Source organism: Aotus nancymaae, unplaced genomic scaffold (genome assembly GCF_030222135.1).
Source record: "Aotus nancymaae isolate 86718 unplaced genomic scaffold, 86718_ANA_hifiasm-v0.15.2.pri h1tg000064l_1, whole genome shotgun sequence".
Taxonomy (NCBI): domain Eukaryota; kingdom Metazoa; phylum Chordata; class Mammalia; order Primates; family Aotidae; genus Aotus; species Aotus nancymaae.
In genome coordinates, this window is record NW_026988479.1 from 369,119 (window position 1) to 382,994 (window position 13,876).

A 13,876-nucleotide genomic window follows, 5' to 3' on the forward strand; every position below is an offset into this window, starting at 1 on the left:
GGATTACAGGCACGCGCCACAATGCCCAGCTAATTTTTCGTATTTTTTAATAGAGACGGCGTTTCACCATGTTGACCAGGATGGTCTCGATCTCTTGACCTCGTGATCCACCCGCCTCGGCCTCCCAAAGTGCTGGGATTACAGGCGTGAGCCACCGCGCCCAGCCATTGAAGCAACCTTTTTGACTTTTGGTTGGAATATTGCTGATCCTTGTTTTTCAGAGTCAAACTTATTTTGAAGTATTTACAGCCTGTATTAATTAAGTAAGGTATATACAACTGTGATCAAAATTTGGAGCATGTTTGTTTCTCTCTGCCTGGTTCCTCTAGAATTTGGAAACTGAGTATTCTTATGGCAATTAGTTGTTTGTGTCAGTGCAGTAAGAATCCATCTTTCTTTTGCAATGGGACACAATTGGAGAAAGTAGTTATTTTACTACGGCTTTGACTGGAAGGGTATGCTTCCCTTTAAGAAGTCAAGCTCGACTTGCAGAGCCAGTAAAAAGCCCCATGGGGAAACTGGCCTCATACCTTCGTCTATGCAGTCCCTGTACAGGGTTCCTTACCTGTGGTCAGTAAAGACTGTCATTTGCTGGGCTGGGCTTTAAAAGTTTTTATCTGTGCCTGGTCAACATGGTGAAACCCTGTCTCTACTAAAAACACAAAAAATTAGCTGGGCATGGTGGCGCGTGCCTGTAATCCCAGCTACTAAGGAGGCTGAGACAGGAGAATTGCCTGAACCCAGGAGGCGGAGGTTGCGGTGAGCCAAGATCGCGCCATTGCACTCCAGCCTGGGTAACAAGAGCGAAACTCCATCTCAAAAAAAAAAAAGGTTCTTTTCTGTGATTCCTTGTGGAACATACTTCCATCAAAGCCAATCCAAAAGGCTTATGCAGAAATAATTGTTCTTGCTCCACTTTATGCAAATAATCAGGCCAAGTATAAGACTAAAGTCTATTTGAACAACTCAGTTCTAGGATCATTTGTTTCTTAACAAAATTGAGGACTGGAGAGAGAGAAATTATGTTTCAAAACTTATATTTGTCATTAAATTCTAAACTCACTAGTTGTTTTTAAGTTTTTGCCTACATTTTAGACTAACCCTGCTTGTCCCTGTGAACTTAGCAGTAATCTCTGCCTGCAGCTTAGAAAGAACGAAAGGGATGGGTAATTTAGAAATCTGGATCCATATTTTAGTTCTGAGCAATTATGCTCCAAATCCTGCCAGGTGTTGGAGTAAATAGGGTGCCCATGATATGAAGGGTTCTTTCTGGGAAAGACCAAGGGAACTAACCAACGTCCAGCACCATGTCCCCAAATCCCAGCAAGCGTAATGATAGCTGCAGCTTAGCTGGGTGTGTCATAAGACGTCCTTTCCTCTCCCTTGTTGAAGGAGGAATCAGTTCCACAGTTTTCACCTTAGCATTTGACTTATGATAGGGAGTCCATGCAACACCCCCAGAGACGCAGTTTTGTCCCAGATCCAATTCTGAGCTTTGGGTCAGAGCCCTAGAAAGAGAACGATTTAAGGGATCCAGAGGTAGATGGCAACAGAGGTTAAAAGGCACAGTGCAGGTGAGTGTGGTTGATTCCTGCCGATTAAGCCAACCACAAGCTTTCTGTTTCACAGATAAAAGCCCGTTAGTATCCATGGCATAAATGAGGTCTAGAGAACTCCAAGGCTACTGATGGTAGGAGGGATAGAAGCATAGGTGAGAGCAGATAATTCTGGTTCTCCGGGCCCTCCCTGCCTCATGGGTGCAAGCCACTTTGGCACTCATGGCGGTGCCTGCCAAGGTTACTGGGACTCGAGGATGCAAGGATGAAGAGGGAAAGAGGATGCCCTTCCCTCTCTCCCTCATGTACCTTGGGTATGTGCTAGGAAGAGAAGGGAACCATGGATGCCTGCTCCCCTCTTTCTAGAGGGGTGGCCATTCATCTTCAGTCTACCCCTTTCGAATTCATCCTCAACCATTGGGACTCTTTTGAAAAGTGCTTTCTTTTCCCTTTCTCCTCCTCAGTCCTTTCTTCAGTTAGGTAATTTTCTTTCCATACTACAGGACGCTCCCCTGAGGTGCGTGCTCCAGACTGGAAAGAGTTAATTTCCCAGACCTTCAACTGGTTGGCTTAGGATTGGGCTCAAGGGAAGGGAACCCAGAAGCTCAACATGGTGGCAAATAGGTAAAGTTTTTTTGCCAGTGGGGCTTTTGACCTCCGTCTCCCTGTGCAAACTGGTAAAAGACCTCAGATTTTTTGAGCTGCCCTTATCCCTCCCCTCGTTTCATTTTGCTGCATGTTTTCTGATAACCTGGTTTGTCTGTTCTTGCCTTCAGGCCATCAAACTCCAAGCAGTCATGCAACCAGAGCCTCTGACGATGGCCCCTTCTGCTGGGGACCCTTAGATAGGCCTTGGAGGGAGCTCTGACTGCTGTTTCCCCAAAACAGCACCCCCGTTAGCAGGAATCATTTAAGATCTGTCTCCATCCTTATCCTTAATCTAATGGGAATTAGATGTACTTCTTCAGAGTGGGGAATGAGATAGCCAGGTGGGAGGGGATCCCTGGAGAAACTCCAACAAGCCTGCCCACCGAGGTGGAGCCTCGGAAGTTGGTGCCTTTTGTGGTGGGGAGGAGCCTGGCCCCGCCTTTTCCTGTGTGGAACCTGGGTTTCGACTGTCGGGCGGGAGGTGCTCTAGCAGGGAACCCCAGACTTGAAGAGGATCCCTGTTTCCCTCTTTTTTACCCGTTTCATCCAATAAAACCCTGCTTTACTCACCCTTTACATCATCTGCGAGCCTAAATTTTCATGGCCGTGGGATGGACAAGAACCCCGCCTTTAGCTAAACTAGAGAAAAGATCTCTAGCACCTTCTTATAGGAAACAAGTTTGTTTTCCAGATGGAAGATACCACACAATTGCGTACCTCACACAGGTATCTTGTTTTCCTTTTATATGTTAACACCTAAAGGAGATAATTACTTAAAACCCATCATTTATTCCTGATGTTCCTTCTCATTTTATTTTTATTATTGATCGATTGATTGATTGATTGATTGAGATGGATTCTTGCTCTGTCACCCTGTCTGGAGTGCAGTGGCTTGATCTCAGTTCACTGTAACCTCTGCCTCCCAGGTTCAAGAGATTCTCTTGCCTCAGCCTCCCGAGTAGCTGGGACTACAGCCACCAGGCCCAACTAATTTTTGTATTTTTTTTGGTAGAGATGGAGTTTCACCATGTTGGCCAGGCTGGTCTGGAACTCCTGACCTCCGGTGATCTGCCTGCCTCCTGCCTCAGCCTCCCAAAGTGCTGGGATTACAGGTGTGAGCCACTGCACCTGGCCACCTTATTTTAGAGAACAGATACATCACTGAAGAATGTTGACAGTACAGGGAAGAAAAAAAAAGCCTTTCCCCCTGCCTCCTAAGTTCTCTGGGTAGTGCCCTGTAAATTTGACTAATAAACTTGAAGAAACAGTTAAGCCTTCTCATTTTTATACTAGATTTGATGAAGAGCAGAAAGTCATGGAAAAACATGACAGGACAAAAGCTTTTGGGCTGAGGGTAGTAACCTGGCAGAAACTTAGCAAGGCCTGTTCATTCACTTTCCTCGTGCCATCCGTCCATCTCAGAGAGAAGGGTGCTCCTTTTCTGTGAGTACAGGGAGGGCTCTGCTCACAGGAGGGTTTTGTGCTCTGCTTCTGGGAGAGGAGGGAGGTCAGTCCTTTCAACACCTGCCATTTCTCAAATTCTGTTTAGAATATGCAGTATGTCAAGTTACCAAATTTGGGGGCATCATGTTCTGAACCTCATCAACAGATAAAGCAGAGGTTACTTAATCTGACTCTCCCAGCTTACATTAGCTTTGTCTTCAGAATCAGGTACAAAGACATCATCAACCGAGAAAGCGAATATTTAATAAGTTTCAAAGAAGTGTAAACAAGAAAAAAATAATGGTGAGAGTGGTCTCTAAATAAACAGGAGTTTCCCATTTGCCAATTTGTTTCACATTCTCTAAGGTGAGAATATAAGTGTTTCCCCCTCACTGCTTCATTAAGCCAGTTGCTACAGGAAGTGCTGCATCTTATTCTTAATTTGTTTGTGTTAATTTAGCATTTATATAACTCTTTCTTTGTTATGTTTCAGTTTTTGGTACCGCAAAAGAAGTAGCACTCGTATATAAATTTCCTCAGCAAGGCAATTTACTTCTATGGAAGGGTGTCTCTCACAGATGGAGCAATAGTGAGTGCACACCTGAACAAGGGTGGGGAAGGGAAGAGGTTCTTATTCCTGACACAGGTAGCCCCTACTACTGTGTCATTCACCTATTGGCTAGGCTTGGACTGCACAGCCTAAGCTAATTCCAATTGGCTATTTTAAAGGGAGCAGGGATACGAGCCAGAGTAGCGGGGTGGGTAGTTTGGCAGGAAGGATGGTTATGGGACAGGTCAAGGCAGGTGACTGGAGCGGGTGACCGCGATGAGTCAGGATGGAGAAGGGGACTGGGAAAACAGATGTGAACTACTGATTAGAACTGGTGGAAAAGGTTGTTTACTGAAACTAGAAGGAAGTTAAACTTTAAAATGGAGAATTGAATAAGAGAGCTGAACATACTGACATACTGATTCTTTAAGGAGGAACTTGGGAGTCACTATATCTGATATAACTTTAACAGAAATAATTATCACCTGGAATTTTAGGTCACTGTTATTTGAACTACTTGTTTACATTTAGGAATATTTTACCTTAAACTCTGGTCCCGCTAGTGGGCCTACTCTTAGTATGATTTGGCTTTTGTGAGTTGACCATGTAAGAAACTTATGTAAACTAAGTTTTATAGCTGAAAGAGTGCTTTCCAAAGTCAATTACTCTAGATTTTTCCCTACTAATATTTATATGACTTTTGAAATTTTACTCTTCAAAAGTATAGATTCGTGAAAGAATCCCAGAGTTTGTTCTGGGAGACATGTCATGTCAAAACCTGTCTCCTCAAGCTACCCCATATAATGCCACAAAAGCATGCCACGTGAAGCCATTAGGATTATTTTTACTTTTTTCTTCAAGACAAATTTATATTTTGTGGCTATGAAGAAAGTTAATGTTCCGTCCATCTGTTCTTCCTGGCTAACCTGCCCTTCCTTCCCAAATACCTATGCCTGATTTTCAAGAGCCTTTACTACAAATGCTCAGTTTTTGTAGGGAAAATAGATTTTCAGAGCGTGATGGCACAAAAAATAATGGATGAATCATTACAAAGTAGTTCTCCTTAACTTTGTCCAAGTTAACATCAGATTTGTCTTTTGAAAGAGCATCTGACACTGGGGGAGGACAAGCAGAAAAGGACCATATTCGTGGTGGTGGTGGTGGTGGTGTTTTTGAAGCAGGGTCTCACTCTGTCACCCAGGCTGGAGTGCAGTGGCATGTTCATAGCTCACTGCAGCCTCGACCTCCCAGGCTCAAGTGATCCTTCCACCTCAGCCACCCCAGTAGCTGGGCAGCACCACAATGTCTGTCTAATTTCTGTATTTTTTGTAAAGACGAGGTTTCATCATGTTGCCCAGACTGGTCTCAAGCTTCTGAGCTCAAGTGATTCTCCTGCCTTGGCCTCCCAAAGTGGTGGGGCTACAGGTGTGAGCCAGTGCGCCTGGCATGTTGTTAACTGGAAGGCCATTAGGCTGAGATGGCTTCTGTACCTTGGGGTCCTAGGTAGGCAAACCAAAACGCAATTCAATGTAAACAGTAAATGAAACTTAAACCTAACCAATCAAAAACTTGCCAACTAACCTCTAACTAGGATTCCAAATAAGGCAAATGCCTACCTGTTGCCAATCAAGTAATTTCTTTACTCTGCCTCTGAGTTCAGCCTATAAAAGGCTGCCATCCATGTTGCTAAAGCAGACCTCTCTAACCTCTTCCAGGTTTAAGTGGTGTCTGATTCATAAATCCTTAATGCTCAGATAAACTATGTTAACTTTATTTTATCTAAAGTTTTTCTTTTAACACTGCTAAAGAAAAAGGTATTGTAACTCTTGTTAAAACAATAAAATAGACTTTAGTCAGGACTATTGCAATAGATGGAGGGACTTACTGCTCTTGCAGTGGGGAAGTGAGATTGGCCTCAACGGTGAATACAGCAAAGCAGAGTGGGAATTTACAGCCGAGGAGTAGAGGTCGGGGAAGAAGGAGTTCTTTGTAGAAAATTATTATGAGAGTAGGGTAATTTTTGCTAAACTGCCCTAGCAGGATTCTTGCCAAAGTCAGGCCAGGGTGATCAGATACCATCTGGAAGAAGATGGGGGATGAGGAATTTGGTCAGAGTATAGAGGGTTATGAGATATTAAGGGACAAAGATTCTAGCTAACTGACTTGATAGAATTCTTGCTAAGACTGGGGTCCTGAGGGCGTGCCCAAGGACAGGTCCTAATTGAAAAATAGAGCTCAAAGGAGCCACACTTGGTCAAGGAGATAGTCTTGGTCATTAGCACATTTTGAAATACCAGTTTACCAGTATGTCAATGAAAAACATGGGGTCTTTCTCAGAAACTGGAGCAATATAAAGAAACATGGCCTGGTGCAGTGGCTCATGCCTGTAATCCTAGCACTTTGGAAAGCTGAGTGCTAGGATTACAGGCATGAGCCACTGCACTAACGGATTTTTTGAGCCCAGGAGTTGAGAGCAGCCAAGGCAACACAGTGAGACCTTGTCTCTACAAAATAAAAAATTAGCCAGGTGTGGTGGTGCACACCTGTAGTCCCAGCTGCCGCAGGAGGCTGAGGCAGGAGGATCACTTGAGTCCAGGAGTTTGAGGCTGCAGTGAGCTGTCATCACACTACTGCACTCCAGCCTGGGCAACAGAGCCAGATCTTCCCTTACAAAAAACAAACAAATAAAACAAAAGCAAAAAATAACAAAGAAATATGAGTGACTTTTATCCCTTTTTAAAAATGAGTTTTGGAATTTTCTCATTTTAATACAATGAACACACGTTACTCTCACAATAGCAAATGTTAAGAACAGTCTTTTTTTTCTTCACAAATGGAAAGCTTATGTCAAAGAACAATCTTTAAAAGCAAAACATGTTTAAGAACAACAGCAACAACTTCCCGAGGAAAGCTTTAATTCAGTCTTCAATTCTGTGCCTCATCCCATTTCTCTTGTAAGTATTTCTTTTTTTTGAGACAAAGTTTTGCTCTTGTTGCCCAGATGGAGTGCAATGGTGTGATCATGGCTCATTGCAACCTCCACCTCTTGGGTTCAAGGGATTCTCCTGCCTCAGTCTCCTGGGTAGCTGGGATTACAGGTATGCGCCACCATACCCGGCTAATTTTGTATTTTTAGTAGAGATGGGGTTTCTCCATGTTGGCCAGACTGGTCTCGAACTCCTGACCTCAGGTGATCTGCTCGCCTCAGCCTCCCAAAGTGCTGGGATTACAGGCATAAGCCATCACGCCTGGCCTTTTATAATTTTTGAACATTGATAGGAATAATTTTTGAAAGGTGATAGGATAAGAAAGCGATAATATGAAAATTCTGGAAGTTAAGTATTTTATTTACTTTTTAAAGAAATAAAATAGTATGGGATATAGGTAGGGCACGATGGCTCATGCCTGTAATCTCAGCACTTTGGGAGGGAAGGTGGGAGCATCACTTGAGCCCACAAGTTTGAGAAGAGCCTGAGCAATATGTCAAAAAAACCCATCTCTCCAAAAAATAGAAAAATTAGCCAGGTGTGGCGGCATGTGTAGTCCCAGCTACTTGGGTGGCTGAGGCGGGAGGGTCCTTTGAGCCTGGGAAGTGAAGATTGCAGTGAGCTGTGTTTGCCACACTGCATTCCAGCCTGGGTGACAGAGTGAGATCCTGTCTCAAGAAAGAAAGAAAGAAGAAATAAAATAGTATGAAATAAAGCCTCAAGTGTTCACAGGGGACTGTCTCTCTGACTGATGTGCAGAACAGGCTTAGCCATGCGAAATAGATGTGAGTTCAGATCCCAGACAAGACATCAAAGTGAGTTACAGGGAGAGTGTGGGGAGGAGGATTCAAGGAAGAACTCACAGTGTCTAGAATGCTTGTTTAAAGAGGAGCAGAAATTATCTGATAAACTGACTAACCTGCTTGTCAGTTTTACAATGTAAATGAAACCGATAGCAAGGTGAAAAGCTGACATCCACTTGCAGGACAAATCAAGTCTAATAATTATTTTTTAGATTCACTTATGCTAGAAAGCAAACATTTACTTCCTAGTCTCTAGTACTGATAGCCTCTTGGAATGTTTATTGGGGCTGAGTGAGTGGAAAGTGAGGGGTGGGCGGAGGACGGGGGATGGGAGCCTGACAGTCCCTCAGCTTTGCCTTCAGGCTTCGCGTTAGTATTACCAGGCATTTGAAATGGGTAACACAATAAGGATTTACACAGAAGGAAGAACTGTTTGCTTCTCTCTAGGCCGCAGAAGCTTCTGTATCTCAAAATTATTATTCCAAAATGATTTTGCTTTCCATTTACCCACAAGGACCTGACCCAAAAGGTATTTTGTTTTTAAATGGGCATACAAATAATTCAAAACAAAACAAGCTCTTAACAGCAACAAAACCTTATTTAAAATCCCTGGAAGGCGTCTAGTGAGAGCAGTCTGTGACTGACGTGGTAAATTAGGCCTGCTGGAGAAAAAATCAAGACAAAATATGGATTCATTGTTTTTTTGAAAGGCAGCCATCTTTCCAAGAGAATGTGTACACCACGTTTTATTAAGAAATTACATCTTTCCCCATATTTTCCTTTTCTCTTTCACATGCTGGCAATGGCAAGCAAGTTGAGCTGATGTGATGAAAGAATTAATACCAGTCTTGAGAACACGTAGACGAAATATTTCTTTTGAAATACCTACCTTTAAATTCCATTAGTTCAATCTGATACTGAAAGAGCTTGGATTAGGGAAATGATTTACACAGCACAGGTTGTTTGTCCAGACTTAGAGCCCTTTTGTAATATGAAAAACGTGAAGATGAATTTAATATTTCTCCAAGGAATTGGCACAGGGTTTAAAATCTTGCTTTGACTGAGATAATTGCATTTGTTTTAGTGTTAAATTCACCTCGGTGAGTATTTCTTTTTTTTCTTCTAGATTCATTCATAGCTGCTACACATTCATCTCTGTATAAAACCTACTCTCCCCTCTGAAAAAGCAGCATAACCAGTCAACGAACAAGTATATAGGATTAGCACATTATGAAGAATAAAGAGAAGCTTTCAGCTCTCTGTCATGGATGATATTTATCACATTTTCCATGACTGGCCCTAATAACAGTGCAGAGATAAAATAGGCTTGATGCATCTTTCCTGTACAGAGAATTTTACAACAGCAACTGTAAGAAATTCAGGAGATGAAACACACACTTCTCCCATCTTGCAGTTTTTATTAGTCTTAAAAATGGGAGGTGAGTGTGTGGGGGAGACTATTTCTACAAAAGTGGGCTTGAATTTTCTGTCTGTTATGCTAATGTATTCATAGAAAAAGCTGGTGCTGAGGGCGGTTCTCCAATTAAGACAAATGAGGCACATTGAATTTCTCCCCCAGGGCACAGCAGGGGTGCTGGCAAAATCTACTTTATTCTTTTCTGTCAGGACTGAACTGGAAACAAAAGCGTGAAAATTCAACACATCCACTTACAGAATAATAAAGGCTGTTGTTTAAAGCGTGAAGAGTTTTGGCACCCTTCTGGGGCCTTATGCAAATCTCTCTTCCTCTCAACTGCTACCACGCCATCGGTCTTGGAAATTAAAGATGTACTTGGTCGGTTAACAGCTGAAAGGAGAAGAGCAGCCTGAAACTCAATTAGATTTGTATTAAGCAAATAAATCAGGACTGACTGATATTGGCTAAACTAAAATGCATTATGGGCTGACAGTGATTCTAATTTGATTGACAAATATCTGTAGTATGTTATTAACAATAAATGAAAGATAAGAATCCCATTTTTTTTCTTTTTAAAGGATTTTGTTCTAGTAAACAATCTGCTCTCCCTCTGAACTTACACAAAACAATAAACAGAGACTACTGGTGTGGTGCTGTTTACAATCCAGGCTCAAGAACACAGGAAATCTATTTTCTGTTATGTGGTTAGAGTTTGAGACAAAATTATTGTGCTGAAAGACATTTGTTTTTATCGATTTATTTGGTGTAATGTAACATCTCAACACATTATTTGGTGCACCAAACACGCTATTTTTATTATGGTGCGTAACACAAAAGCATAGACCCGGATATGTCTCATTATTTATTCGGAACCCTGTGTAGTACAGGAGGCTTTTCCACACCAGGGCACAAACAAAGAGGCTTCAAATGTGGTTCAAAGTCATGAATGAAGATCTCAATAAAGTCCTCCAAAGCTTTGAGGAAAAAAAAAAACACTCAATGGACAGCATAAACGTGTTGGTGTGTGTGGTTGGATAAGACATTTCCTTTGAAAGGAGAATTTTGGGAGTTTCAACTTATTTCCTTGCCTTTGCTGTTTACACCTTTAGAACTTACAGAGATGGCCAGGTGTGGCGGCTCACACCTGTAATCACAGCACTTTGAGAGGCTGAGGCAGGAGAATGGCTTGAGCCCAGGAGTTTGAGACCAGTCTGGGCAACATAGAGAAATCCTCATTTTTAAAATATATTTTTTAACAAACTTAGCCAGGCTTGGTGGCACATGCCTGTGGTCCCAGCCACTCAGGAGGTGAGGCAGAGGATTGCTTGAGCTTAGCAGTTTCAGGTTGCAGTGAACTATGATCACACCACTGCACTCTAGCCTGGGCAATAGAATAAGATACTGTCTCAAAAACAAACAAAAAAAACCTTACAGAGATTTGGGTCATTACATTTAACATACTGCTAAATAATTAAATAGTAACTTAATACTTTTGCTTTGATTGTAACTATCTTCTATTTTCCTCACCTTTTCCTTCTGGCTATCAGATTAAAGACTCGTTGACTCACTGTTGTCTTTCAATTATCTTTCCTTCTACATTTCCTACCTGGCTCCACTTGCCAAATCCTGCGCGTTTTGCTCTGCATCGTTGCCAGAAATTGTCTGTTTCTCCTCTTTAAAACTTGTCCAAACCTTTGCCCCTGTGTGGGCAGCTTCCTGCCGCAGCTCTTGCCAGTACCTGTTCTCATATCTCCTTGTTGGGGCTCAGAAAGCAACACCCCAAAACATGGCACTTTGGCATGGCTGAGCACTTTGAACTAGAGATCAGAAGGCCTTAGAAGCTGCTTCAGAAGCAAAATCTCTCTCTGACCTTCTCTTGATCTCTCGTCCTCTGCCTCTCCTTCTCTTCCAAAATAAGTTATAGAATCCAAGATTTCTCTTCCCCAAGGCAGGTTATAGAAACTACAACTCCTCTCCTCCAAAGCAAGCCATAAAGAAGAACCTCATTCCAAAGGAGCCCTTCCCTGTAGCCAGCAGGAAGGAATGCTACATGAAGAGGCCAAGGTGAATAGGAACAGACCGAGCTTGCTGGGTTTTCACCCCTTCAGTCATTACCACTAAATCATACCCTTTGTCCAATCACATTTCTACATGGCTGTCTATTCTTCATTGAACATTAGCATTAAAACAGACACTTTTCCCTGGGTCTTTGAGCCCTTGAATCTCAAAGTTTGAGATAGGAAGACTCCATCTTTGTCATGTAAAACTTGATTAAGTAACTTTGTTACACCTTTTTCTTGTTAACCTGCCCCGCTACCCCGTCCCCACCACCTTTTTTTTTTGTTGTTTCAGAGGGTCTATGTGCAGATTTGTTAGATGAGTATATTGTGTGATGGTGAGATTTGGGGTAGAGATGGTTCTGTCACCCAGGCAGTGAGCATAGTATCCAAAAGGTACTTTCCCTTCTCATTCTAGTAGTCCTCAGTGTCTATTTTTCCCTTCTCTATGTCCATGTGTACTCAATGTTTAGCTCCCACTTGTGAGAACATGTGGTATTTTGTTTTCTGTTCTGTGTTAATTCATTAATTCACATGGGATGATGGCCTTCAGCTGTATCCATGTTGGAAACGACATGAGGTTTTTTCTTTTTTATGGCTGTGTAGTATTCCGTGGTGTATATGTACTGTCTTTTGTTATAGGAGTGTTGGCCATGACCCTTATGATGGATGAGGAAAGGGAACAAAACTCTCTGTCCCACATCCTCTACTGAACATCTTGGCCCAAACAATTTTCCTTGACATTCAATCATAACTACTCATTCCCGTCATGATCGATAATATTGATATGGACAGAAGGCAGGGAAATACTAGGTAGAAAAGGGTGGAGTTTCTGGCAAGGGTTCCACCCTCATGCCTGGACCTGCGTCCTTAAATGAGAATGTCACATCCCTGTTTTTCTGCCCAAATACTGCCTTTTGGCCTGCCACCCCTACATCCTGTGCCCGTAAAAATCCCCAAGCTCCACTGACAGAGGAGCAGAGTGGTGTGGCAGAGAAAAAGAGAAGTGTTTGAATGTCAGGAAGAGAAGAGGCAGCTGGATGTTGGAGACTACAGTCAGAGAGGAATTCGACCAGAGACAGTTGGAGAGGAGTTTGACTGTCTCTAGCTGAACTCTAGAGGAAGATTATCTTCCCACTCCATCCCCTTTCCAGCTCCCCATCCTGCTGACAGCCACTTCCACTGCTCAGTAAAATCTCCACATTCATTATCCTTCAAGTTTGTCTGACCTGATTCTTCCTGAATGCAACCTTTGCCTCCCAGGTTCAAGTGATTCTCCTGTCTTAGCCTCCTGAGTAGCTGGGATTACAGGTGCCCACCACTATGGCTGGCTAATTTTTGGTATTTTTAGTAGAGACAGGGTTTCACCGTGTTGGCCATGCTGGTCTCAAACTCCTGACCTCAGGTGATCTGCCTGCCTTGGCCTCCTAAAGTGCTGAGATTACAAGTGTGAGCCCCCATACCCAGCCATAATCATTTTTAAGTATACAATTCAGTGGCATTAAGAACATTCACAATGCTGTATGATGTGGTTCAGAACACACTGCCCCAAAATATGGCACTTTGGCATATTATTTTAAGCTGAAGGAATTTGAGAAATAGCAAAAGCAGGAAGGTCTCTCTGACCTCCCACTTCTCCCTTGAAGCAGATCACAAGACCCTCATGTGAGAGGTACCCTTGCTATACTCAGAGGAAAAGGGCATCCCTACCTGTGAAGATAGAGGGATGCCAAGAGCAATCTGAATGAACAGGCCTTGTTGTTTTCCCCAGTTTACTACCCTTAGCTCATAGCCTTTGTCCTACGACATTTTTTTCCATGACTTTTTACTCTTCATCAAATCTAGCAGGAAAATGCACAAGCTTAATTGTTGCTTTGTCTTCATTTCTTTATGAAGGCTCCTTGGTCACATACAACTTATATTAAATAAATTTTTTATATTTTTTCTTGTTAATCTGTCTTTTGTTAGTCTAATTTACAGTGTCCCAGTCAGAGAATCCAAAGGGATAGAGACAAAGGATATTTTTTTCTCTCCTACATGTGCAACAACAACTGTTATTTATTTCCCGAGCTTTTTTAAAATCTCAAATTTTAACACTACCTATTAAACAATACCTCCCCATTCTTTCTTCCCAGCCTCTGGTCATCATGGTGCCATTTTTTTGTCTCTGTGAACTTGACTATTCTAGATATATAAGTGGAATCACACAATGTTGATTCTTTTGTGTCTGGCTTACTTAGCACAACCATAATGTTTTCAAGGTTCATCCACGTTTGCAGCATGTAATCAGAACTTCATTCCTTTTTAAGGCTGAATAATATTTCATTGTGTATATACTGCATTTTGTTTATCCATTCACTGTTGATGGACATTTGGGTTGCTCCCATCATTTGGCTATTATAATAGTGCTGCTAT